The 13817-nt window shown below is 36.9% G+C and overlaps 1 protein-coding gene across 1 annotated transcript in view; it reads right to left on the bottom strand.

Annotated features, from left to right (window-relative positions):
* The window catches only part of POLA1 (polymerase (DNA directed), alpha 1, catalytic subunit), a 322128-nt gene that overhangs the window by 121438 nt on the left and 186873 nt on the right, over positions 1–13817 (bottom strand). The gene's annotated exons all lie outside the window — the stretch shown is intronic.

Raw genomic sequence — 13817 nt, 5'->3', positions numbered from 1 at the left:
GAGATGTTATTTCTTTTTCTTAAGAGAAACACCCTTCCTCACTCAAGACATCAAAACTTGCCAACAAAAACTTCTACTACAGGCAGAATGTAAACCAATGTGTTTTAGTTCATTAGGAAAGACCATTACCTAAGTAAAGAATGCACCACATACATGTATAACCTTCCCAATAGCTGAGTGACTATTGGCTAGTTACTTAATTGCTGTGCTGTTTCCTTCTCTGTAAAATGGATACCTCAGTACTTACTGTATAGGGTTGTTGCAATGATGGAACACATTTACAGTGTCTAGGACTATATTTGATATAAAAGAAACACTTAATAAATATAATCAATTATTTCATGTAAACAAAAATAGTTTCTCTTATATACTTTCTGGAGACATAAAACTAGCTGCAATGTTTTCAAGGACAACTTCAACTTATCACTATTTTCCAGAGGTTTGAAATACTATAGCTATTGCTCACTTCTCTGTCTTTTAGAACCCTCTTCTCACCTTCCTTCTTCAGTTACTCTCCCTTGCTGATCTTGTTTGAATTTTCTCCTAGTGATGTGATAAGAATATGCCTAAGACCTTAAATCAGCATTACGTTTGTTATAAAAACATTATCTGTTAAACAAAGGAGATAAGACTTCCAAGTGGGGTCAAACAAAGTTCAGCTGTTTATACTAAGGAACCAAGGTCTGTGGGCTTTCGTGCTACATGTATTGCCACAGAGGCGTAAGTATAAGGCAAATGTTAGGGTGAGGTGCTGGGTATAAAGGTGAACAAGGTATGCTGCTGCTCCCCTGTCTCATGGTGTTCTCATCTGCGGAGCCCCCAGTAGGGACCTATCTGTAGGTCCTGGAGCATTTTGAGACATTGCAACTTCTGAACTGGTCTTAAAAAATGAGTGGAAGTTTGGTAGGTAGACAAGGCAGAAAAGACAACTTACACAGAAAGAACAATGTATGTCAAAGAATGAAGGCCAGAAAGAGCTATGCTGTGTTATCATTAATAAAGGAATCAATAACATGCATCACCCCGTATTCTATTTCTAGACTGAACAACTTGTTGGTCTTTTCCCCTTAGATAAGAGCAGTATATACATGAGTGTTGATTCATTATGTCAGATACTTTAGTCTGCCACTTAGTACTGTTTCCATGTGGTGTTAATCCAAAGCTGAGGGATGCCCTCACTTGCTGCAGTGCTGTTTGACCTCATTCCTCAGAATAGGCTTTTCTTGGAAGTAGCTATAACAAAACTCAGGGGAAAGCACCAAGAATCAGTTCTTCTGGCTCCATTTAAGACTATCACAAAAAGGCAAAGTGTATAGATCTTTATGACTAAAAAAATTATGCTACCTTTAAAGAATGTAAAATTCATCTAGTCAATACACCCACAGTAAGCATTATTCCTACCTTCATTCAAGGCTAAACTATTTTAAAATTTAATATGAGCTTTTCAGGTAGAGGGAGGGTCTCAATGAGTCCTTAATGAAACTTGTAATATATGCCCAAAATTACATTAAATATTGTGAGGAACAGGCAAAAGGGCTCCAGGTACAGTTTCAGGAAATTACAATCTAAATAGGAAAGCAAGGTCCACACACAGAGACTATAAAAGCAATTCAGTATGGCTTGGCTTTAAGAACCAAGTTGTGTGGTACCAACTACAAATGCTAACAATACAGAGAAGGGATAGGTTAGTGTCTGAGATAAACTACTACTACCACAGCAAAAGATCATGAACCAGATAATCAGTGGTTCGGAGTCACAGGCAGCTGTTTGTTTTAATTTTGAGAGTGTATTACAACATCTTCTTGATTTAAAGAGATATTTATATTCACATTTTAATATTTCTGAAACTCAGATGCATTTATAATGGACACGCACAGCTTAATAATGTACTTTAGTTTCCTCCAAAAAAGCTGTTAAGTCAAGAGTGCAGCTCACAATCAGCTCCTTAGAATTAAAGAAACAAGATACTGGCCGGGCACAGTGGCTCACGCCTGTAATCCCAGCACTTTGGGAGGCCAAGGTGGGCAGATCACGAGGTCAGGAGATCGAGACCATCCTGGCTAACACGGTGAAACCCCGTCTCTACTAAAAATACAAAAAATTAGCCAAGTGTGGTGGCACACGCCTGTAGTTCCAGCTACTCGGGAGGCTGACTGCTTGAACCCGGGAGACGGAGGTTGCAGTGAGCCAAGATTGCACCACTGCAGTCCCGCCTAGGCGACACAGCAAGACTCCGTCTCAAAAAAAAAAAGAGAGAGAAACAAGATACTTCAGTTTAGTCTGTTCTAGGCAAGGGAGATATAGTGGGGAAAAGTGGAGCTGACAGCAAGAACAGGTATTAAATTTTAAATGTAGCCTATAAACATTAAAGGTAAGACTAGTTGTTTCTTGAAGTACCCATTTAGGTATATTAATAAAGGAAACAAACCATACAGGACTGGACCACTCCTTTATCATTCATTGGGTTGGTTACTTTAAATTTGATAACTGAGGCTTTATATGCTTTGGAATATGTAGTTAGTTAATGTTGCCAACCATAGTTGTAATTCATCCAATTCTAAACAAAACTAAAAAAATAAGCAGACAGGTAACAACTATCATGTTTTGAGACAAGAAATTATTCAATTCCAAAATATAACCTGGATATTAAAATTATTTAATTTTTAAAATATAATGTTCAAAAACTATAGAGTTCTTTTCAGATGTTTTTGAAATTTGATTCTGTCAATTTACTACGACTTCACAACTCACTGGGGTAGCTGCCAACCACGGACATGCTAAGTTATCATCTCACCTGTTTTTAAAGCAAACACCTAACTCTATCTCTGACAGAGGTACTAACTAAATGTCCTTTCAAATCATATAGAAAACAGATAATATAATTTGTCTAGACTTCCTACCAGTTATAATTAACATTAAAGAGGTCTTTTTTCCTTTGTCACCTCTCTATTCAGCGCTTATTTGGGTTTGTTTGTACTTACTATCTGTTAATCTCCCTTTACAAATGACAACAATAACTAGTGCTATTATGCATGGAAATTAAACATGCTGATAACTGTGTGAAGGGAACTGGGGCTGAAAAAAATATTAGAAGCCTGTAACTCTTTATGCTTCTTGTTTTATTTTGATAATTAAGCTTTTGGTCATGGTGTATTTTAAACAAAACTCTTCTATGTAGGAAATAGGCCCTAATCATATTAAATATATGCTTTGCTTCAATTCAATTTTGTAAAGTACATTTTATTTAACCCTTTGTTCCCCCAACAAATGCCAACCAGCTAGCTAAATCTAACCTTCAAGAAACATTTGTGCTGTTAAAAAATAAATATAGGCTGGGCATGGTGACTTATGCCTGTAATCCCAGCACTTTGGGAGGCTGAGGCAGGTGGACTGCTTGAGCTCAGGAGTTCAAGACCAGCATTGACAACATGGCAAAACCCTGTCTCTACCAAAAATACCACAATTAACTGGGAGTGGTGGCACGCACCTACGCTCACAGCTACGCGGGAGGCTGAGGTGGGAAGATGGCTGAAGCCCAGGAAGTCAAGGTTGCAGTGAGCCGTAATTATGTCACAGCACTCCAGTCAGGGTGACAGAGTGAGATCCTGTCTCAAAAAAAATTTTTGTTTTAAATAAAAATAAATAACTATAACAGGTATTTGAAAATATTCCATGATGCAAATCTTATAAGATCTCACACTGAATTTTGTCTCTTAAGAGTGACAAAAACAAAGCAAATGAAAATAATAATATTGTGTAAGTTCACTTTGATTTATCACTCACAAAGACAAAACTTAACTTACTTTCATTTCTCACTTTCAGAAATAACATATAGCCTGTACAGCCCAAGGCTACATTGACAAGTCAATGGAAGACGACATTTTTAATAAAAGTATAGTTCCTTGGAACTACTAGTTATTTGGAACTACCCAACCTATAAAAAGATTTGTATTTTAATAAAAACCTCTAGAATCACTTTAAGGATGTCTGCTATCCAAATATGTCATTTTATTATGTAATGCCACTTACAAATTATCATAACCAACAGCAATAAGGTCAATAAATTTTCAGTTGCCTGGCTTAGCCACATTTATAAATAGAAAATTCAAAAGAGGTGAAGTCAGCCTGTCCAATAGCAAAACAAACCTTTACCAAAATACGCCAAGCTCTATCACTTGTTGCTTTAATCTCAGCATCACTAATTCCTTAAAATCATTGTGTATGAAATTGTGCCAAATGCTGATTGGTTCTGATGATGACTAAATTATATTTCTGAGGCCTCAACTAAAATGGCTTCTGTCTGCACATGTTAAAAAGGGATCAATTTCCACTTGTAACTGAGGCATTCCTAGTAGTTGCACCTTAAACACAAACTGTTATTCATTTGTGTACATTTGTATTTTTAGAAGGCTACACACACAGAAATCATCTAGATCTGAAATTGTGGAGCATAGGAGGCCCTCAAAAATATCTTTTGAAGAAACTATCAACAGAGTAAACAGACAACTCACAGAATGGGAGAAAAGATTTGCAAACTATGCATTTGACAAAGGTCTAATCCAGAATCTACAAGGAACTTAAACAACTCAACACGTGAAAACCAAATAACCCCATTAAAAAGTGAGCAAAGGATATGAACAGATACTTCTCAAAAGACATATAAGCAGCCAACAAGTATACGAAAAGATGCTTAACATCACTAATCATCAGAGAGATGCAAATCAAAACCACAATAGGATACCATCTCACACTAGTCAGAATGACTATTATTAAAAAGACAAAAAATAACAGATGCTGGCAAGGCTGCAGAGAAATGGGAACGCTTATACACTGTTGGTGGGAATGTAAATTAGTCCAGCCACTGTGGTAAGCAGTTTGGAGATTTCTCAGAGAACTTAAAAAAGAGCTACCATTCGACCCAGGAACTGCATTACTGAGTATATACCCAAAGGAAAATAAACGGTTTTACAAAAAAGACACATGCACTCATATGTTCACTGTAGCACTATTCACGATAGAAGAAACATGGAATCAACCTAGGTGCCCAACAACAGTGGACTGGATAAAGAAAATGTGATTGATACACACACACACACACCATGGAATATATAGTACGCAGCCATAAAAAAGAAATGAGATCATGTCCCTTGCAGCAACATGGATGCAGCTGAAGGCCATCATTCTAAGCAAATTAATGCAGGAACAGAAAACCCAATACCACATGTTCTCACTTATAAGTAGGAGCTAAACGTTGGGTACACATGAACATAAAGATGGGAACAGATTCTGGGACTATTAAAGCAGGGAGGGAAGCAAGGGCTGAAAAACTACCTCTTGGGTACTATGCTCACTACCTGGGTGACAGGATTATTTGTACCCCAAACCTCAGTGTCATGCAATATAACCCATGTAACAAACCCACATGTGTGCCCCTAAATCTAAAATAAAAGTTGAAGTTATAAAAATGTAGAGAAGCAAGTTTATAAAAAAAAAAAAATTAGGAAAATAACAATGCACAGTAGTTTGCATACTCGAGTCAAATATATAGTGGGCCCTTCTCCTCTCATTCCCAGTCAGTCACCAAGTTTGTCTACTGGTCTTTCCTTTATAGTCCCATTACCACCAACCTCATCAAAGCCAGACCTCAGATTGTTCTATTTCAGTAGCCTCCTCCCTGGTTTCCCTGACTCCATTCTCTCTCATATCCAACACAAAGGGCCCTCCACTCCCATCTCCCAATCACATACCTTCCATAGACAATTAAGAACAAATTCATTGGCCTGGCTTTCAAATCCTTACAACCTCATCCCACTCCCCCACCCTTTCTCATCATTCTCTTACACAAACTCATTGCCCAATCAGGTTGGTTTTTCACTGTACTTACCACATTTTGCCTGTTTTCACCTCCTTATCATTACACAGGCTGGAGAACCTCTGCCTAAAAGGTCCATTCCTTGATCATCAGTTTCATTCGTCTTTTGTGAAATTTTCCCGATCCACAGGGATTTCTTCTGTATTCCACCTAACGCTGAGCATACGCTGCGGTGAACTGTCTCTTAACCATCTATTTTACCATCTCGTTTTGCCTACCTAACTGGATGGTCAGTCCCCTGGGGAACAATTTGTTTTGGAGCTGGTACTGTCCTCCCCAGTCTCTACCACAAAAGTTTACACTCAATGAAGAATACAGAATTGAGGTTATGAAAAACCGCATGAGTAGGGTTTCTTTCCTCCCATTTACTAACAGATAATTTTGTGCAACTCGCTGAACCTCTTTCTGAGCCTCAGTTTCCTCATCTATAAAACAGGAGGTAATAATATTTACTCTATTAGTGTTGTTCAGAGGATCAAATAAGAAAACTCACAAAAATGTTGAGTAAATGTAAAATATTGTTATTATCTTGTCTCTGGTATTGGGGAACATTATTGCTAAGCTATAGCTGACAATGCACTATTAAAAATGCACCATTTTAACCAGCAAAAAGCCTGGTCAGCGTCCATCTGGTGTTATCACAAAATGGAGAACTAAAATAATGGATAAACAGTACGATTAGGTGGTGCTGCTTCTCAATTTGATTGCAAAATATTACAACTATGTAGTTAACATAAGTGAAATGTTCCTATTTTTTTTCCTGATCAAACTAAAATATAGTGAAGATATAGATGGTAAAACAGGCAGTGGGGGAAGAGGAGGCTGTCTTTGCTTTATTTCTGGATTCACAGATTTTCAAGAGACAACACGGTTCTGCAGTGACGTATGATTTAGTTTAAATTGTAATGGCTCACCAGGAGTGCAGTGACAGGGTCACAGGACGGGGTCTGCCAGCATGCATGCTCTGAGTTCATCAGATTATTACTAGTTTTCAGTAATGGCCATTAACCACCCCTATACCAAAACTAGATGCACTCTGATAACATCAGACTCTCTTTTCAACCTAAACCATTTATAAATGTTCCGGGGTTCCCTTGCAGGCACATTTTTCTGCCACAGAATTATTCCCAGTGGCAAAAAATGGGTCTTCTTATAGATAGTGCACAGTATGGGCCCACAGCTGCTTTTGAAGAATGACATGTTGTGATTTGGAATTTCCAGAAATATCAAAAAACAAATTGCTTTCTGACCCACATTTGTACCCAAAACTGGGAGAAAATTTCCCTAAGATCTCCAGGGGAAGTTTTAACAGGAATATAATTTTGCTTTTAAAGTTAAATCTTCTACACTGCAGCATGCTGGCATGTCAAAGAGTGATTTTATTAAGTTCCAGAAAGGTGTTAGGGTAGGAGATGAAAGAGTAAATCAGGAAAAATAAATACATAAACTAACTATTCACCGAAGTTAATACAAGAATATTTTGAACAAAATTATCAAAACAGAAGTAGAAAGCGCCTCATCGGTCAATATAAGAATTTTAAATATTATTAAAATTGATTTTTTAAGTAAGACATCTCTTTAAATGAACAGTCATATGTCATTTCATCCAAGTTATTTGAAACTTATTGATCTTATCATTTGTAAAAGGACCAGACTCTGTCATCAGTTTGCTGAAAGGATAATGGAGCACTCCCAAACTGTTATGATAGATTGGATGCAAACAGTGGTCCTCATTTAAACACACAGAATAGCACTATAAGTGGACAAATTCCAACCTCAGCAATTGTATATTACATGATAAATTAGCAACTTGGTCTGCTTTGCCTCACATCAAATCCAATACAGAGCCTTGCTATTTTAATTTGCAATCAGAGCTTGAGCATCAGAAGAGGTACCTGAGGTACATTAACGAGCCCCCATGCAAGCCGTCTTCTCTTGTTATACTGTGAGCACACAAAGCCAACAATTACCAGCAATTGTATTTTACCCCTACAGGACAATACCAGAACAGTTAAAATTGTCTCCATGCAAGCAACCAGGGAAAATATACTTAAAAGACTTTATATGGAAAATTACATTTTGGGGAAAAAAGTTCAATGGAGGACATGTATCTTTCTGTATGGGCAACTATAAACCTCTCTTAGTATATTCAAGCCTATTCTGTAAAATACTCTCCCTATTCATCCAACTCAAAAGCAAGCTACATTCTTAGGCTATAATAGGTCACAACTAAGTACACAGTACCTTGCTTCAGGAATAATTTTGCTTTGTCTGTCAACTGTCAACAAAACACAAAGAGCTCATGCAACCCAGCCATGTACTATGGATGTTAGAGATCTAACAAAATACAAATAACAAGAATACAAGATTTTTCTAGCCACCCTGCTTTCATTTTATATGAGAAACTGAAAGCATCTTCCTTTCCACATTCCATTAATCTCTATTATATTACAAATCTTTTCACAAAATACTTTTTCCCCCATATGAAGCTACAAGTGACTTGGGGATATAATATTCCAACTGTAATGAATGTCTGACTTTCTAACATGAATGATAATAAATGGATGTGTCAGGTAAGGCACATCATCATTTCAACAAGAGAAAGGAGGAAAGAATCAAATGGAATGAGATTGTAAAATGGTTACTCTGGTGCTTGTATTAATATTTTAGTGATGAAACCTCTAAAAAAATTGTTCATTACTTCCATTGCCATTCCTGCCTCTCAAGTCTTCACTTTTGAAAAAAACTACCACCTTAGCTATGTACACACAATAATGAATAAACTTCAAAAGTGAACTCAAAATCACTATGTGCACAGAAAAAAGACTGGAAGGAAGTACTCTACAATGCTATCACTGGTAATCTCTGTGGTTTTCTTCTTCTATTTCCGTATTTTCAAAATTTTCTACAACAAGTGTATATTGTTCTTATAATCAGAAAGTTTATTAACGAGAAGAGACAGTATTGCCAAGAGCTTTCAATATAATCAAATCACTAACACAGCTGAAAAATATTCTGAGCTATACCATGTGTATGCTTGCTGCCAAGATAAATTTTCAGGGAATGTGCTTATGGGGAAAGAAAGGGCACATGAAAAAAAATAGTCTGTTCTTAAAATTTTTTTTTTTTTTTACTAAATCTAAAATTTCAAAAATAGGTCAATTTAATCACATAAGGAATTCTCAATGAGAAAGTGACAGGGTATGTATTAGTAGTATTAGCATCATTTATTAAATTAAGCCATTCACTAAAATGCGCCCAGTCTATTATAGAATATGATTTGAATACCTTTCTTTATGATGGTGGATCTCTGAAGGTAGGTAATAAATCAGTTTTAAAGAGAGGTGCCTTGTTCCCCACGCCCTCTCCCCTGCCTTTATTCAGTGTGCACACAGATCAACTCAGAAGTCCTGGGGTAAGAATCAAATAAAACAAAATTCAATCAGAACGGCATGCATGCTTAAAATCTTCTTACCAGAAGAGTTTTTCTTTGCTCAAGTCTAGCTAAAAGTAATTTTTATTGTTTGTTTGCTCAGAGACTACTATTTATTGGTATGGTTTCAAGTGATACGCCTTTGGGTAGTGAACGACAAATGTTAAAACTGAACTATAGCTACTACTGCCTCAAAGGACATCTTAAAACCAGAATGGAGTTCAAACTATCACAAGGCAATGTTTGTTCATTTAACTTTAATTATTTTCTCCTTGAGAATGGTACTAATGAAACTGAATATCTTTCATGGTTTCGAAGGGCCGTTTGAATAGTCTGTAAACAGAACTAAGGGTAGACAAGAGATCTGGCTGAGCCAGGAGGTTGCTAGGTGATGTAGAATGTAAACCCACAAACTTGTTAAGGTTTGCTTTGCTTTCATGCCACTTTCACACACTCTCAAAAGTTTTGAGAATTGATTTTTCAGGTGGTCACTTAAAAAAAAAAAAAGAACTCCCTCCCTTCAAAATTCACTCCCTGCAGATGTTCTGCCAGATTCAGAAGAGATGAAATCCATCTAACCTTTGGCTGCAACATGGGAAACTTTTGGTTTTACATGAATGTAGGATTATATATTTTCTGAATGCCCATAATTTAAGAAACAAACGCAAGGTAGATTTTAACATTTCAGAAAGACACTTCTAATCTCTTATCTAACTTAAAACTAAAATTTCTCTTCAGAAAAAAAGCATGATCACAGCTTGGGAGACCTGGGGCACAAAACCCAAAACCCTGTGGCAAATGCCTTAACACAAATGATCATGGTGACAAACCTTTCAGTATAGCCACTCTTGTCTTCACTCTTCTGGCATGTACCAAGACTCACTGCCTGTGAGGCTTCTCCCTCTGGCCCCCTCCTCCAGCCTCCTTTTTAAGTAGCTGATCAGAGATTGTCCAGTAAGAGCACTTTATTAGATCATCAGCCAGAGGGGTTCACAAGTACTGAGAGCAATGGGCTCAAATGCGGCACATCAGTTTTAATAGACCAGGGGCTACTAGTAAACTGCAGATACTGCTGAGAACTTTCCATGCACTGAACTCTTGAAAAAGCACCGTCTCTCCAGCTTAAATGCAGCTGCCTCTTTCAATGCCGCAAATGGGTAAATTTGACAAAAAAGCCACCATTAAGACTACATGAAAGGCTCAAGACAACATCCTTTCAATGCTTTGTACTTCAGTAATCAGATGTACTTACTCACCCCCTCCCCCAAACCCGATCAAGAACTATTTCTGAATGGTAGGAAATAATTCCACTTTGTACATCTTTTAGTTAATCAAGACTTTCTATTCAGCAATTTGACCTTTTGTTCAAAACAGGATTATCAGTTTTTTCGCCAGTTACCAAGGGCGACTCGCATGGTGAACATAATTGCAATAATTTGCAAAACACCATGGCAACCCACATTACAACTAGGTAAATACTGGGCTTTTGTGCTACATTGTTATTTTCAGAGATGCTGAAGTCAAAGAACGAATGACAAATGAACACAAAATTTATATTTGCTTTGTCTCAAAAGAGAAGAAAATTGATAACAAGAATTGGGGGGAAACCGACTACAGCTGTAATTTCTAACTTGATTAATTAGGATGGTAACAGTCCTTAACAGTATATTCAACAAACAGCCCTGACTTCGTCTCTCCACCCACCTCTCTCCATACCACTACCACTATCCCCCCCAACCCAGACAAATTTTTTCAGCTTAGAGAACAAACATCCCCCATTTGCTCTTTTCTTCAACTTAATGGAATCCTTAATTGCAGAATATTGTTCTCCTGCTCTTCATGGCAATGAAAATGAGAGAAAGGAGAAGAGTGCCAGGGCAGACAGGGAGCTATAGTCATTTTTTTTTCCTGCCTCTTTTGGACACCCCAGGCCCAATGATGAGACGGCATTTTCCTGGAATCAGCAGCTGTTTCGTAGCAGACAATAAAGTAAAAACTATTTGGCTTTGCAGAAAAGCCACTTTTCTCTTGGCAACACAAGGTAAGTCTACATGCCGAGATGAAGTTTCATAATTTAAATGCCAGAACATAAGATGAGAAAATAATGCTAACAATAAAAAAGCATACATTTGTCTTGTAAAGAAATTATTAACTGTATGTACTGTCCCGAAAGCTGTTGAAATGCATATGCTTGCTATTTGAGGAAGATGTTCAACAATATCACCAATGTGCTGAAAACCACTTTATACTCAGAGATCCCAATTCACAAAACAATCTAAAAATATAAACTGAGTATTCAGAAATATAAAAATCAACATATTTTAGTAAACACAACCTCAAAAATAGTATAATCTTTTCAACAATAAATATGATTAGAAAAGTTTTATCAGAATTTTTTACTCAGGTATAAAAGGTAGGTTCTATTTTATAGTAAAGGAGCAGTTTTTTTCCTAAGAAGCAAAAATTCTGTCATAATACCTAGCTTTTGGAAATTATCAAAGCTGACTTTCTCATGCAAAATGGAATATTTTAGGATGAGAAAAGAAAAATACACACAGAAAGGGCTTGCAGAAGTTATATTGCCGAGATCTCGAGAGAGAAGCAAGCAGCTCCAGATGCATTCTAAACACAGCCCAGTCTGCTTCCCTTCATCTGTCTTATAACAAGCAAGAGCAAAAAGAGAGTCTCTGAAACGATCTGCATATTTCCCTTAACTTTTGAAAAATCAAATGGACCTGATATCATAATGAGTCCATTCTTATTTTGTCAGGGCTGAAGACTCCCTGACAGATCTCTAAGATTCAGCATAGAGAAATCACAATTTAACATTCTTCCGAATATGCCTCCGAAATTATAGATACTGTGATTTCTCTCAAAGAGTAGAAATCAAAAGGATATATGACACATTAACTCCTTCTCAGTCAGTGATAACCTCTTTACACTTTGAAAATACATTTTATTTTCTGGTTGAGTTCACTCCAAATTTACCATACCTGTATTAAGTGCATTCCTATCAAATGTCAAAATGTTAAGAGGAAATATATCCCTTAATGCCAAACTAAAGGGTTGAACAAGTCTTTGGTACTTTTTGATCAGATAGAATTGATGATAGATCTTGAAGTGGGCCTAAAATCCCCATCACACTTGAACTTAAGAAACCCTTTCATATAAATGAAATATTTTATAATCTACCTGGAATTTCTTCACTTACAACATTTTACCTTGTATATTCCTCCCTCCTTCTTTTGTGGCTTCTGTTCTAATGTGACTTTTTTTTCTCTTCTCCTGTTTTTCCCCCCTTTCCGCCTTTTTTCTTTGCCAACTGGCTGAGATGCTTCTTGACGTACATTTATTTACAAAGTCTCATCTACGAGTGATTGCAACATCCAACCATCTACAACGTTAATAAATTACCTAAATCACTAAATCAGGAATGGCAAACACCTAGCAGGTATATTGCAGTTCCATTTCCAACGCTGTCCTGAAGACCACTATAGGATGGAAGCTGGCACCCAATATAAAACCCATCTGTTAACCCTGTTCCAAATACTTCTTGCTCCGGAATTCTTAACTCTGGCAGTACACTGGAATCACGAGGGCAGTATTACAACACAGCGCCACCTCCAGAGTGTCTGATTCAGCAGGTCCTGTGTGGGGCCCGAGAATTTGCATCTCTAACAAGTTCCCAGGTGATGCTGCTGCTGCTGGTTTGGGACCCCACTTTGAGAACATCAGTCTGGGATATGAAATGAGCTTTGGGATGTTAAAAAGTTCCCCCAAGTGATTCTAACATTCAGCTAAGGTTAAGAACCACTGTTCTGTATTATTCTCATTCTCTCTCTTGTTCAAAGAGAACTACTGGTTATTATTTTCTGAACAATGAACTTCATAAACAGAATTGTACTTAAAAAATTCTCTCTCAATTCTTTCTTTCTATGTTTACTCTTTCTTTAGATATTATTTAGGTGGTTCACTCTTGCTCCTCCAAGTTTTCCATGCAGCATTAGAACTATCAAAGTCTCAAATCTGACTTAATTGTATTAAAAGAACTAAATGGTTTATATCATGTACATAGCTTAATAACATTCTTCCTTTAAACAAACTGATAAACAATCTCAATCTGGCAATAAAATATAGTTCTTAAAATATGAAATGTGCTTTACTTAGAATCACAGAATTTTAGGAGTGCTGGTGAAAACAGTGTCTATGGAAAGCAACCACAATTACACGTTTGACTTTGACAAGTAATATGAAATGATATATTTAAACCCTAAGTTTTAAAATTGGAAGAGACTTTAGAGCTCTAATCTTTTGTGTTGTGAGGAAAATGAGGCACAGAAGAAAGTATATTTTTCGCACACTGTCACACAGCATGTAGACTGAACTTCTAGTCCAGTGCTCTTTACACACTACATCTGTGCTACTTAATACATGAGCCAGTTGCTGTATGTGGCTGTTGAGCACTTGAAATACGGCTAGTCCAAATTGAGATGGGCTGCAAGTGTAAAATAT

Source organism: Colobus angolensis, unplaced genomic scaffold, assembly GCF_000951035.1.
Source record: "Colobus angolensis palliatus isolate OR3802 unplaced genomic scaffold, Cang.pa_1.0 Scaffold140, whole genome shotgun sequence".
NCBI classification, from domain to species: domain Eukaryota; kingdom Metazoa; phylum Chordata; class Mammalia; order Primates; family Cercopithecidae; genus Colobus; species Colobus angolensis.
This window is presented reverse-complemented; position numbering and strand designations above follow the sequence as displayed.